This window comes from Acomys minous, assembly GCF_964271855.1.
Source record: "Acomys minous genome assembly, chromosome: 1".
NCBI classification, from domain to species: Eukaryota; Metazoa; Chordata; class Mammalia; order Rodentia; family Muridae; genus Acomys; species Acomys minous.
This window is the reverse complement of record NC_140483.1, coordinates 145,845,512-145,861,581: the sequence shown is the minus strand read 5'-3', so window position 1 is coordinate 145,861,581 and position 16,070 is coordinate 145,845,512.

Sequence of the window (16,070 nt, the reverse complement as noted above, 5' to 3'; positions counted from 1 at the left end):
CTACAGATGACTAGAGCTCCAGAAGAAGACCAAGAGAGCCAATTAACCAAGGCCCATAGGGGTCTGTTCTGTCTGAAATACCAACCAAGACCCATGCGTGGACTGGACCTAGGTACTCAACATAAATGTAGCCAATGGGCAGCTCAGGCTTCATGTGGGTCCAATACTAAAGGGATCAGGGGCCGTCTCTTACATGGACTCTGTTTCCTGCTTTCTGATCACTTGGAGAACTCAGTCCTGATGCAATTTCATTTACTGGTGTAGGTTGGAGGGGGCCTCACTTTTCCTAGGTATAAGGGAGGGGAAATGGGAAGGGAGGATGCGACTAGGAGGAGAGGCAAAAACTGGGTGCAAAGTAAATAATATAAATTAATTAATAAAAAAGAAAGAAAATGGATACAACTGGAGATAATCATATTCAGCAAATTCAGTCAGTCTCAGAAAGACAAATGTGCCATATTTTCCTCTAGTTTGTAGGTCTGATGTTTACATAAATACATAGACTTTGGATATTCAAAGCACCTCATGTATTTGTATAAGAACATCTTTATACAAAAATCAGCAGTTATTGAAATGTACAATAAGCTAAAAGAACATGTGTTAATATGTAGAAAATTGTATAAAACATGTCTATTTCAATTCTATATGTACAAATTTATTAAAATGTTATTGGTTAATATAGTAATCATATTAATGTGGTCCAATAAAATAGAGAAAAGTTTTATCCTCTTTAGAGAGAACTATCAATCAAGAAAGTACCTACTTTTCCTCTATAAAGTGTCAACTTGGCAAGTTCTTGCCAGTATATGCTAGAAGTAATGAACTATTGAATGAATAATGCCTGCTTATAATTCATACACACAGATAATCTATTTTTAATAGTTTGAGACAATCATTATCATAAACAACAGCGGCAACAGTAAAATCTAACCATCTGTCCAAAGGATGTGGTGTAGCGTGACAGATCTGTGTGATGGGTGGGAAATTGGTAACTCTACAGCAGCAGAAAAGGTCCAACCCCTTTGATTACTGTCTTCTTTCCAGAATCTCCATTTACAATCAGAGGTGGTAAGATATTCCTATTCACGAATGCCCAGGCTAAGCACTCAGCATCAGTGGACTTCTTTAGAAGAGCAAATAGAAGACAAAAGAGACACAGTAGATACTAAATAAAAAATGTAATAAGAGGTAAATGTAAATTTACCTTACATACATTTTAATTTCTCAGTAGTGGCACCTGATTTTGGCACTCTGATATTTTTCAGCAAATAAAGCAACAGTGAGGAACTACAGCAAATAAAGCAACAGTGAGGAACTACACCCATTCTCCTTTCAGCTCAGTTTAGATAGTGAACAGACTACATATATGAGAGCTCTTTCCCACTTTGTGCACAGTGGAAGCTGTCAAGCCATAAATCTCTGACATGCTACAAGGAAGTGTTCAAAGTAACAAAGCTCTTAGCCTCTGTGGAAAACACAGACAGGTGATAATAGTCGCCAATGCCTTTAGACATGGAGAAAGTCACATCATGCACTAATTGCGTTGTTTTAATCACAATACAGACTGGCTGCTTCTCAGCTATTACTTCCATTTATAAATATTTACATAGAATTAACATTTCACACTAGAATCCAGAACCTTTATTTGACAGTAGGAAGGCAGCTGTGTGTCTTGCTCATTGTCTGTTTCCCTATTATTAAAGTTTGAAGACATATACCACATTTAATTTATCTATAACTGCTAAGAGACAGTTTTCTGAGTCCAGCCATCCCAGCAACAAGTTCCGTCTTGCTGGCAGGGTCAAAATTAAATTCATATTCCCAGCTCCCAGAACCTAATTCCTTTCCTGCTTCTTTTGGTGGTTTCATGACTGTTGACCAGTAAAGGATGTAAAGAGGGAAGTTGCCATTGTCTGATATCTAAACTAAGGCACACAGGTTGTAAATGTGCTGCCTGTCTTGACTTATAGCTTGCCCACTCCTGTGTTCCTCTGTCATTCCAAATTTCAGGCCAAAGTCCAAGAGAGAATGTGACTGCAAAGAAGCTGAGTCAAAGGTCCTGAAACCAGGTGACATGGAAAATCCAAGTCACCCATGTTTACTTCCTTGCTCAACCCCTTGTGTCAAAAAATGATTGGTCCATGCAACACCCGACCCTGCTTCCCAACTCTTTGTGTTCCCATCCTTTAACAATGTTGTACAATCTCTCTTCAGGGACAAGATTCAGATCCTGAACTGGCTGCCTCCCAGAGCATGCAGAAAATAAAGCTTGAATTTTAAGCTTCTGTCTCTGAAGTGAGTTTTCTCAGCCACCACCCTGAGCCCAACATAACAGCTGCTCTCTTTCATTAACACTGTAGGAAATGATATTTCTGACTTCAATTTTGCCCAGGATACTCTCTACAAAATGTACAAATAGTAGTGCCTTAGGATTATTGAAGGGCTTTAACGGGCCCCAGTGTGTCAAATGTGGCAAGGACAGGTTTAGCCTTTTACCCTCCTCTGCCTTGCTCAAATAAATATTAGATTACATTTCTGAAAACAAGCCCCAAGGTCTATTTTGTTATTTGGCTATTGATTCATTGCTGAGATAAAACACCAAGACCTAACAATCAAAATGTATTATTTGGCTAATATGTCTGTCCAATATGAATTTAACAGCTCACACTAGCACATACTCTCCCTTTTTCTCCTTAAAAACTCACTCCTCCAGAAAACCATCATCTTCCTGCTGCTACTTGCTACCTGCCTTTTTATGTCCACCCATCTTTCTCTTAAGGTTAATAAAGCCCCTTTGTGCCGAGAATTTAGTGTCTAGTGCATCCTGCATCAACTCTGAGGAAACGGATCTCCCTTATGGTTACTATGGCTGATATGAAGCACCATGATCATAAACAACGTGGGGAGGAAAGGATTCTTTTGGTTTATACTTCCAAATCATAGTCCATCATTGATAGAATCAGGACATGAACTTAAACAGCTCATGAACCTAGAGGCCCAAGCTGATGCAGAAGCCATAGAAGGGATAACTTACTCCTCCATGGCTTGTACAGCCTGCTGTCTTATAGAACCCAGGACCATCAGGTAGCGGTCACCCCACCCACAATGGGCTGAGCCATCCACATCAGTAACTAAATTAAGAAAATGCTCTACAGGATTGTCTATAGCATAATCTTATGGAGGCATTTTTAAAATTAAGGATCCTTCCTCTACAATGACTCTAGATTGTGCCAATTTGACATAAAACTAGTGAGTACAGCTGAATTGTCAGCCTGACACAAAAATATATCATTATTAAGTTCTAACCTTTCCTTTCTCATTAATCTACAAGATCCCACATTGATAAAAATCATAACAATATAACACACTTTACAAACTTAAAAATAGACAGCCTTTAAATTTTCAGACACTTAAAAATTCATTCTCCTTAAAATAGTCAGTTTGTTTTAATCTCTAAAGCCTTTTAAAATTTAACATCTCTTGGCTGTGATCTCCTATAAAGTCAAATATAAATTAAATACTTTCTTACATCAGAGGGAATAACTAGGGCACAGACAAAAACAAATCAGAGCAAAACTAAACTCCATCTGTGTAAATAACTCAATGTCCAATGTCTGAGAATCCACTTACAGCCTTCTGGAACACCAATGGTTTGGGTCAAGTCTTTGGCTCTATTTTCGACAGCACTTGGAGCTCCAGATTGTTGCACTCCACTGTTGTTGCTGATGTTCTTGGTGGTCATCTTATGGATCCAATATCTACAAAGTGCTGGGGTATTCTGCTAGCCTGTATTTTCACTAATAGCCTGTCTTGGGCTCTCTTCATGGTGTGAAACTTCAATGTCTTTCCATGACCTTTTTAATTATGAGACTTCAACTTCTACTGAAAATACACCTTCATCAGTGGCCTCTCCTGGCCACTGCCTCAGCTCCTCTCCATGACCTCTTCATGTCTTTATGCCTAGAACCAACTGAGAGTGACCCTTGTACTATTGAGTTCAACTGTCAACTTGAGTTACAATGCTGGATACCTCTGGAACACAGGTTATGTATGCTGATGCAGGGGAAACACTTTCCAGAAGATGTCATTTTGATAATGCCTCTTTTTATCACTGCTAATTTCTCTGCTCCAGCTAACCAGCACCAATTGTCCAAGTTACACAAAGATTTCACTGCAATGATGCTGGTTTCATGTTAATCACAGTGGAATCTTCAGCACAACTGACTAGACCACATATTCTTTTTGTTTTGTTTTTTAATAAATTTATTTATTCAATATTTCATTGGTAATTTTTAAATTAAGTTGATTTATTTTTCTCCTTTCATCCTGACCACAGCACCCAACTTCTTTCCTCCTGGTACCATCCTCCCATCTTCTTCTATCTTTCCCTCTTCCCCTTCTCAGGAAAGGGGAACCCTTCAGCCCCCTATCAACCCTCACCAGCATTTCAGGTCTTATAAAGACTGAGTGGATTCTCTTCCATGGAGGCAAAAAAAGGCAGACTTATTAGGGAAAGTGATCCAGAAGCAGACAAAAGAGTCCATGTCAGAAGCAGCTCCCAAGGATCACTTGCTAGGGGACCCTCATGAGGAACAAGCTGCCCATCAGTTACATATGTGTAGGGGCCTAGGTCCAGACCCTGCATATTCTTCGGTTGCTGCTGCAGTTTCTGCAAGCCCATTGGGCCTATGTTAGTTTACTCTGTTAGTCATTAGTCTTCTGGTCTAGTTCTTCTCCGCTCTGGGTTCTTCTGTCTTTCCCTGAGAGTTCTACAAGGCTCCCTTAGCATCCCAGGTTTGGCTGAGAATCTCAGCATCGGTTTCAATGATCTTCTGATTGGAACCTCTCAGAAGACAATCATGCTAGGCTCCTGTCTCCAACTACAGTAGAGTATCCTCTCTGCTATGGTATAGGTCTCAGGTTGGACCAGTCACTGGTTGGACATTCCCTTAATCTCTGCTCCCTCTTTATCCTTGCACTTGTTGTAGGCCACTTAAATCTTGGGTCAAAGATTCTGTGAGTGGATTGATGTACCTCTCCCTCTACTAGGAGACCTGCCTGGCTAGAAGGTGGCCATTTCAGTCTCTTCCATGTCCCCTGCTGCTAGGAGTCTCACCTAGAGTACTCCCATTTTCTCCCAGAAGCCTACCCTGTAGGGGTCTCCAGTTTATCTCAGATCTGGCCCTGCCCTTGGTTTCTTTTCTCTATCTCAGCCCTCTGAATACTGCCTCTGCTTTCCTCACATCTGATCCCCACCTTTATTTTCTTCCCCGCACATCTCCCAATCAGTCATCCACTTCTGTGGTCTCGTCTATTTCCCCTTGAGTGAGATTCAAGCAATCTCCTTTGGGCACTCCTACAAGCAATGGCTCAGCAAAAGTATTCAAGGGGATCTAACTTTCCTCTGGAACTTTCCAAGACCTCCTTTATCTTCATTCTTCTTAGCATCCCTATACTCTACACTCCCACAGAATTTCTCACCAAGTTTTGAATGCCCAGTGCCTCTTCCAGCCCAAAGTTCCAAAATTCTTCCATAATCCTTCCAACAATATATGTTCAGGTATGTTACAATACAAACTATTTTGTTACTAATAACCAAAAATAATTTAGGTGGGAAAGGGTTTGTTTGGTTTATACTTCCATGTTGTAGTTCAGCACTAAAGGAAGTGAGGGCAGGAACTCAAATAGGGAAGGACTTGAAGCAGAGATCACGGACAGGTGCTGTTTATTGGCTTGTTTGTCAGGGCTTGTTCAGCATGCTTTCTTTTCTTTTCTTTTTTCATTTTTTTCTCCTTTATTAATTTATTCTTGTTACATCTCAATGGTTATCCCATCCCTTGTATCCTCCCATTCTTCCCTCCCTCCCATTTTCCCCTTATTCCCCTCCCCTATGACTGTTCCTGAGGGGGATCACCTCCCCCTGTATATGTTCATAGGGTATCAAGTCCCTTCTTGGTAACCTGCTGTCCTTCCTCTGAGTGCCACCAGGTCTCCCCCTCCAGGGGACATGGTCAAAGGTGAGGCACCAGAGTATGTGAGAAAGTCATATCCCACTCTCCACTCTACTGTGGAGAGTGTTCTGTCCATTGTCTAGATCTGGGTAGGGGTTTAAGGTTTACCGCCTGTATTGTCCTTGGCTGGTGCCTTAGTTTGAGCATGCTTTCTTATAGAACCCAGGACCGCTAGCCCAGGGATGGCTCACCCGCAATGGGCTGGACCTTTTTTACATCAAACATTAGTTACTAAAGTGCTCCCACGGGCTTGTGTAGGGCCTGATCTTACGGAGGTGTTTTCTCAGTTGGTGCTCCTTTCTCTTTGATGAGTCTATCCATTGTTGGCTTGATGTAACTCTAGCTGGCACGTGTATCTTGATTTCATAATCAATATTCCCTCACCAAGTATTTAGTATAATTGATGCTCAAAACCAGATTTTAAAACCACTAGAAATTTATGACTAATATAAACCGACTGAGTAAGAGCAAGTGACCAAGCATTTCAGACAAGGATTTGTGAGAACTCATTTCAAACCTGTTTTGATTTGGATTTCTATCAAATGAGCCAACAAGTTACTGTCAAGGCTACAGACATAGATCTGTGTATACAGCTGCATGCATATCACCTCCACTCATGGAGGTAAGCTGCTAAATTATGCCCACTGAAGCCCGTACAATAGCCATTGTTTAAGAGGTCAAATATTCTTAAAAATGTATACTTGTTCCAGATTCTTACATTACTGTCAACCCTGAAGTGTTATCAGTGATATATATGGCAATTTCTTGTATCCTCAAAGGGTGATGGCCCCATACTCTAATTCTGCTTATAACATTGGATTCAGGAAAATCATAAAAATATTTAACACTGTGGCATGTTCCTACTTGTCCATTTCTACTGCAATACTATCTCCACCAACTTTAAGAAAAATATCATTAGATTAGGACATCAAGTCTATTTTCTTGAAGAAAAATAAATTTATAAGACAGTGCAACTTCACGGTGACATATAAAGGAAGTCCATGGGGTTGTGGTGGGGTCAGGGCTGGGAACCAATCAGAACAAAGCTCTGGCCTTGTTCAACCATGCAACTGAGAAAAGCTTACTAGGCTCGCAGAAAAATTTGCATGGTCTACAGTAATCACCACAAATCTTGTTCTGTTTTACTCATTAGGCTTTTAGAATGAGCATATGAAGTCACTGACCTAAATGAAGCAGTTTGTAAACTTCAGATTCCTCATTTTTGGTAAGTAGGTTAATATTGGCTCCATAAAAGTGAATGGTTTTGTTACAGATATATGCTTCTGTTCTGTCCCAAGAGATTAGAAAATGGTCTGAACAATACAAATATAGCTCATTTTGTTTGTGGTTTTCACAGAATTCTTCCTTACTCCATCCATAGCTGTCTTGCTTTTTTTGTGCTGCAGATCAAAACCTTATAGTGATTCACAGGCAATGCAAGGAACATTGGCAGACTGTCCACCCACTCTTTCCCATTACTTAGAAAATTACTATATTTGAGTTCCTTATCTGTAAGCATATAAAATAGGCAAGTACATGATATTTAATCTTGTTCTTCCACTTAAGATTACAAGATCCAAAAACTTTTATTTTACTTTTATTTACTTTCCCTTACATTACTCCTTCCCAGATATAAATACAAATTTCAGACCTGGATGTTTTTTCTTGTCTCTAAAGAGCTTCTATCAAATCAGTGGCGCTGATGAGCACCTTCAATTTTATATTTCGGAGAAAATGCTGATGTTTTCTTCATTGTAAAGGATAATTTTACTAATGTACAAATGTAGGCAAGGGGCTTTGGGGGGGTTGATTTTCTTTTTCTCTCAACATTTAAAACTTCGCTACATTTTGTTCCTCACTGTTGGTTTCAGAAAAATAGACTTATTTTAAGTTTTGTTCTTGAGTCTGTAGAGGTGTGGTTGTTTGAATGTGAAATACCTCCCATACTCTGCACAGAATCAGACATTTGGATACGTGATGCCCAGTTGATGGTGATGTTTGGGGATGTCAGTCTCCTGACTACCATAGCACTATTCATGATAGCTGAGTATTATTCAAATTTGGTCTCAACAATGACAAGTACATAAAGAAAATGTGAAAATATACAGCAAAATCATTTTCACCAACAGAGAAGAATGCAATTCAGTCTTTCCCACCATAATACATATAATTAGAAAATTTATACTAAGTCATAAGAGCCAGACACAGAATGACACATATTACACATTCTCCATGTAGAGGCTAAAAATGTGGACACATAAATACAGTAGAAATTATATGATATTTGGAAGGAGTTTGTGAGTAAACTAGAAAAAGTATACGACGGTGAATATTGTAGGCATGTATCAAAATATCACATAATGCCCCAACATCAAAGTTAAGAAATATTAACCAAAAATAAATTCTTACTACTTAAGGATAAGACGTGAGAGAAAGAAAAAAGTCATAACACTCAAAAGTATCACGGTAATCATAGTCGGTTTGATGCAGCTCCAATAAAAATCCTGTGGACATGAATTTATAGTTTAACACTTCCTTATAGATTTTCAAAGCTATCTAACTTCTTCTGTGTGTAAAGGTAAGTGCCCAGTAGAATTTATCTTTTAAAGAATAATTTGTTTATTCCTCAGAAGCAAAAAATTATTCTCGCAAGAGATATTTGAGAAAAAGGCGAGTGTAGATTAAGTATAATGAGCCTATCTTTGAAGCCACAGGATATTTGAGAAGTGATATAGGCAAAGGCACATCTCCCTGCTCCCCCCGCCCGTCTCTCTCTATTTCTCTCCACACTATACACACATATGTGTTCAACACCCAGTTTCCATAAGAGAACAGACCAATGACTGTGGAAACAATGAACGTATCTCAGACACTGAGCCTCTCTCCAGTGGATTATCACATCCTTCACGCTCATCTTACTGGAATAGTGAGGAGAAGAGACGCGAGGAGCATCTGGGAATCTGAGTGATGGATATTTTCACTTTAATGCAAACATTTCGAAAAGTCGTCTGTGCTATTAACTAAATATGACACGATTACCTCATGAGAGACTCTCAAAATGAAAAAATTCAGTATAAAAGAGCATTAATAATTGCTATTTCACCTCCTACTACATAAGCAGTGCTACTGCCCTTATTACATCTACCATCACTAAGAACAGAGCACTTTATATAAATTGTGCACATATGTATATATGTACAAAACTTTTAGACTTATAATCACCAGTTCTATTTTTACTATCAAGTTTTATGTTAAATGTTTAGAGATTTATAAGTATTCAGTATAACTTTCATGGTTTTATTTCTCAGGATCCACAACTTATTGTTTTATCTGACATATATTTATTGCTTTCTATGACATATTTTTATTTCATATTCTATATCTACTGTAAAAGTAAATGGTTTTATTGCTTGTTTTTCCAGACTTTATGGGGCACTTATAACATGAATGCATGTATTTGAGTAGCTGGTAAAAATAAGTTAAAAATATAAATTAATGAAGAAGTCTTGATTTAAAGGAGCCTTTTGAATAGTTGGAAAATGCTTGCTGAACAGTCATGTGGACCTGAGTTTGGATCCTTAGTACCAATGGTGCTTTTCAGTACCCCAACAATGGGTGACACAGATATGGAGACACCTGGGACATGCTGCCTAGATACTATGGCCGAAACGGGAAGTTTCAGGGTCAGTATGAGACCTTGCCTCAAGAAAAAAAGAAAGATCTTAGACTCTTTCTGGTCCATCCTCTGCAATGGTTCCTGAACCTTGACAAGGAAGTGTAATACAGATGTGCTGCTGTGGCTGAACTCCCCACAGACACCGATGCTCTGCACTTTGTCCAGTTGTGTGTCTGAGTTAATCACATTCACTACATAAAGATGTTGGTGTTTTGAGTTACATGGATCATTCAGGGGAAAGGGGACAATGCAGAATGAATTATGACTTCTAAGAGGAGAGTGGAACCACCTCTGATGGATGGAACTCTGAGCCTTTTGCAGAAACTTCTTTATTGTTATGCAAAGCAAATCAATTTCTGCACGCCGAAACCTCTTATATGATCAGGGAGTCATAGGAAGAAACCATTACCTGAACAATTTTCAGACACATGCTGACTTCCTGGCTTGCAAATTGCTTTGTGACTCCATCAGTCAAAGCAACTCCAGAAGCCTCAGGTAACAGTCGATGGGGAGGGGGGGAGTACAATCGAAATATAAAGTGATCAAATTATTAATAAAATAAGAGAGACAAAAAAAGAGAAAAGAAAGAGAAGAAACACACACACTTACAAAATCACTGACCACAGAAGGCTACTTCAAAGTCTAGATGCTATCACTCTGGAATTCATACCAGATACAATGGCTTACTTAAAGTCCCCAAATAATGAAGCTTAGAATTCTGGAGAACCAGAGAAAACCAGTATCTCTTAGAAATAACAGAACTGCTGCACCTTTGAATTCCCAGAAGCTGTATTTGCATGCACAAAATCTCTATAAATTTTGAAATTATGATTTTTTTACAGTCAATTAAAAATTAATAGCCAAGATGGTAACTTTCTTCCCTAGTTTGAATCATATAATACATGTTTTATTTTATTAATGCTATTTGATAAGAGCTATATATGTACTATTTACAGAAATATTTCTGGTATATGAATTCATTTTGAAACAAGTAAGTCAAGCTATGTAATATGTGCATCGCACTCGCTGTTTTAAGTGGGTGACGATATTTACTAATTTATTTAAATTTTATTAATTTATTCAGATTACAACTCATTTGTTATCCCATCACTTGTATCCTCCATTCCTCCCTCTCTCCCGCTTTCACCCTCTTCCCGTTCCCTAGGTCTAAGACTTAGGGGACCTTCTTCCCCACTATATGGTCATAGGCGATCAAGTCTCATCTTGGTAGCCTGGTTATTCTTTCACTGAGTGCCATCAGACCTCCCCACCAAGGGGAGGTGGTCAAATATGAGGCACCAGAGTTCATGTCAGAGTCAGTCCCTGCTCTCCACGTAACTGTGGAGAATGTCCCGTCCATTGGCTAGATTATAGTAGGGGTTCAATGTTTACTACTTGTATTGTCCTTGGTTAGTGCAATAGTTTGAGCAGACGCCCCTAGGCCCTGATCCACCCTTTCAAGATGTACTTCTTGTAAGTTTCTAGGACCCTCTGGATCCTTCTATTTCCCCATCTCCTATAATTTTCTTACCTAGAGTCTCAGTAAGATGTCCTCACATCTATCCCGGTCTCCTGGTAAGTGAAGACTTTTGTGGGACACAACTTTTGTACTAGTACCTAATTATAGGTGAGTATATACCATGTGAGTCTTTCTGCTTCTGGGTAAACTCACTCAGGATGATCATTTCTAGTTCCATCCATTTACCCACAAATTTCGGGATTTCCTTGTTTTTAATAGCTGAGTAGTATTCCATAGTGTAAATGTACCACAGTTTCTCTATCAATTCTTTAACTGAGGGACAGTTAGCTGTGCCTGGTTCTGGTTATTATGAATAATCTGCTATGAACATGGTTGAGTATATGTCCCTGTTGTGTGGTGGAGCACTTTTTGGGTATATTGCAAGGAGTGGAATAGCTGGGTCATGAGGAAGTCCTATTCTTAGTTTTCTGAGATAGCACCAGATAGATTTCCAAAATGATTGTACAAGTTTGCATTCCCACCAGCAACAAAGGAGTGTTCCTCTTTCTCCACATCCTCGCCAGCATGTGGGGTCACTTGAATTTTTGATCTTAGCCATTCTGATGGGTGTAAGATGGAATCTCAGAGTCATTTTGATTTGCATTTCTATGATGACTAATGCCATTGAGCAATTCTTTAAGTGTTTCTCAGCCATTTGATATTCCTCTGTTGAGAATTCTCTGTTTAGTTCTGAGACCCATTTCTCAATTGGGTTACTTGGTTTGGTGGTGTTTAATTTCTTGAGTTCTTTATACATTTTGGATATTAGAACTTTGTCAGATATAAGCTTGGTGAAGATGTTTTCCCATTCTGTAGGCTGTCGCTTTGTTCTGTTGACAATGTCTTTTGCCTTACAGAAGCTTCTCAGCCTCATGAGGTCCCATTTATTAATTGGTGACATTAAGGCCTGGCCTGTTGACATTCTGTTCAAGAAAATGTCTCCTGTGCCAATGTGTTCCAGGCGCCTCCCCACTTTTTCTTCTAACTGATTTAGTGTCTCTAGTTTTATGTTGAGGTCTTTAATCCTTAAGTGGGTGAGGATATTTAAAATATACTACATCCAATAATTTACAAATATATATGCTGCTTAAATGGACAGTCTCCATGATATATCATGTTCACACTTGTTGACTGGTAAGCACCTCTGGTCAACAGGTGACAATGTGCACACATTTCCTAAAATTTCCATATACCTTTCCAAAAACAATTTTTAGAACTAAAATGCAACCAATATTTATAATTTTTGTGTTCAAACATCTCCTCAGGGCTGAGAAGATAATTCAGCCCATGAAGTGCTTGCATTACAAGTATGAAAACTTTAATTTGATCCCCTAGAACCTAGCTAAGCACTGAATATTAGGTGTGAGTTTTTAATCCCATTACATGGGAGAATGGATCCTTGGAGTTTAATCTTCCAAAAGCATAGCTGAATAAGCAAGTCAAAGACACTGAGGCAGTCTCAAACTAAAGTGGATAGATCCAGAGAAACAGTCTGAACTTTATTAAAGTTTTACTAGAAATATTTTGAAATAAATTTATTGAGCTATAGGATTCTTATTTTTACTATGCACATGTGTTTACAACAAACATACACTATATTTTTTATCAAAATCACAAAATGCCATAACGTATATCTTTTCTGATTTTCTCATAATATCAAATCATCTCTTCAATACTCATTAAGCTAAATATTGATATGCTGCAATGAGATTGCATATTGGCTTATAATGGAAAGATTGTGATTTTTAAACAGCTGTAGGAATAGAAAAGAAAGAAAAGAAACCTGGTAAAGCACTTCTAACTACAGAATCCAGTTAATTTCCTGAGGATGATTCTTTTATTCACGTATCTGTAGCAGGTGCTTCCTTCAGCTTTATTTTGTAGAAAACGTCTTTTGTCAGCAGATGGTCTTGTGTCCTGCCAAGCTCATAATGCAAAGCAGTTTATCTTCTTGTGGAAATAAGCATATTTGGTTTACCACACCTTATAGAACAATGCTATTTTCCAATGTTAATCTCCAGAGAAACAAGTTAGAGGAGATATTTTTGAATTCAATAGAAAAAAGAAAAATCTCACAGTAAGCATGTTTCTAAAGCAGCACAGAGAACTCACAACAAATAAAGCCTTAAATATGTGATTTGAAGTCTCTAATCTTATATGCAATTTGGCCCTGTTTTTCCTTTTCGTGAAAATGCATACTAAGAATTACATATTTTCAGCATGCATAAGTTCCTTCCCTGTATTATTATAAGAAATAATTAAGGTGAGATCTGGACTCAGAGTTTTTGATTTGCTAGTCTGAAAATTTGCTTTATATGCAATTTGCACGTGAAGAGGACACTAGAACAATATTTGCTAATCTGCTCCGCACTTAGTTTGTGTGGTCTGCTATACTGTGAGATCTTCGAGGGCAAGAACCGTAGCTTTTTAATTATCTACACCCACCATTTAGCAGGGTACTTTCCACAGCGTGGGTCCCATGAATGATTATTGAATCACTGAAAGAATGATGACTGGAGGGTAAATCCCACTGTGCAACTTATCTCACTGAAGCATTGCCACTGAGAGTTAGAAGCCATACTTACATTGAAATCTATGAGAAATTCTGCACATTTGCTACATTTACTCTGCTTTTAGATGGTTATATAGCTCCATTCCTTATTGCTAAGAATTTATTTTCAAATGTCATAAAGTCAGAGGATTGACAAAATGAAGTAAAATTATTGAAATAATCATAATTATGTCAAACCTTTAAGCCAACATAGCCTACACAAGAGAGGATAATATACTGCACAACCACTAAGAAGGATATAGGTGTGGAACATTTCACTGAAAGCCAACAAGAGACATTTAAAAAAAGAATTTATTATTTATTCCTTGTACATATACAGACCCTACATTTCAGACATGTTCATTCTCAGTCTAAGGATGTTGTTTTCCCTCTGGTCATGGCAGAAGGATACTCAATATCTAAACCTAAAAGCTTATGTTGTGATGTGTCAACTAAGACAAGAAGATACTGTGTACCTGTGGGAATGTACAAAGATCTAGCACACTGATAATATCAAATCATGCAAGGATGTGGAACAACATGAGTGCTCATCACACTTCCAGTGGAAATGTGAGATGGTTCATTCATGTTAGAAGTCAGTTTGGTAGATTTTTATAAAATTAAAATGCTTCTCTTTAAAACCCAGCAACCTGCTCAGCATTTTCTCAATGGCACCGAAAACATATGCCTACTCGAACAGATGTATATGTTTCTAGCACATATACACATAATTGCCATATTTGTGAGCAGACAATATTTCTTTTGGTAGAGGATTGGATAGTAAGCTATGATATATGGAGTCATTGGAGTATTATTCATTGTTTAAAACAAGCAAGTTTTCAATCTCTGGTTAGACAGGAAAGAAACATAATTCATATTATTAAATGAAGGAAGCAATATGAAACTAATTTATTTTAAATGCAAAGAATTCTAGGAAAATCAGAACCATATATATATATGATTATATATATATAGAGAGAGAGGGGGGGAGAAGTCATTAGTTCTTTGAGTGTAGAGGGAAGAAATAGGTAGATCCTGATAAAATTTTAAAGCCCTTATTCTGACTTAGTTTATGAAGGTGATACCTGTTATTTCACATTGGTCAAAGCCCATGAAATGTACAATACCAAAGGGGGAATTTATTTTAAACTATGATATTTTAGGAAAGAAATATATGCATTACAGTAAAATAATATTCTGAATTTGCTGATTATGATGACACTACGTACGAAGTATGACATGGGAATGGTTGCTAATATAATGACATACTGGTAAATTCCTTAAGACCAAGCATCTGACAGACAGAGCAATGATTTGGAAACAGATTATTATTATTATTATTATTATTATTATTATTATTATTATTATTATAAAACGAATTCTTTACACTAAGAAAGCATAAGACTATAATTAAAGGCTCTAGATTTGACATAGTTTTCCTTAAAATATTTCTAGTTTATATGGTATGTTGGGGTTTGAAGACTGAAACATAACTTAGAACTCTCTACCTTGTTAAGATATAGTTATGAAGACACTACATTCTATAATAAAATGGAGCTAGCCACTTTTACACTTATTGATTAAATTCTAGTCCTCTCTTCAAACCTTATACAATTCCCTTGAAAATATCAGTAAAATAACTTGTAATTGTTTCATAGAAATTTAATAGGATATCCCTAAATTTCCTTTTTCTGTCATTTTTTTTCAAATCTTAGACTTCTTAGTCAGTCTTTAAAAGTGCTAAATTGTTACATTGTATCCTCTTGTGCTTTTAAAGTAGCAGATCTATGTTATAGCTCAATTTGTCAGATAATTTTAACAAGTGATATGAAAATACTTTTTTTTTACCAGCTTTTATTTTTGCCTGTTGTGACTTATTTTGTCTTCCATCCTGAAAGCATTCCTTGATAAGATGGCACATTTTTGTAACACTGCAGGGAACACTGTTCCTTCCCTCTACATAACTGATGTAGTTACTTGACCTGAAACCACATGTCTATGCCCCCTTGTTTTGTGTTTCTGGGTTTTTGCTTTTTGTTTGTTTGTTTGTTTGTTTAGAATGTGGATAGTTGAGTAGCAGAGACATGTTAATATACAAAAGCAGCTCATTCAGTTAGGATTTCTCTCTAGCACTGGGGCATGTATTAGTAAAGCTCATAAAATACATTTATTGGAAAAGTTCATTACTTTTCACGTTAAGTTAAAAATGAATAAGCCTCAAGTTTTTTTAAATTGTGGCACCAACCTATTTAATCACCATTCTTACCAAGTCTCTTAGTACTTGTAAAAGAGACAGTTATAAGAAAATGAATT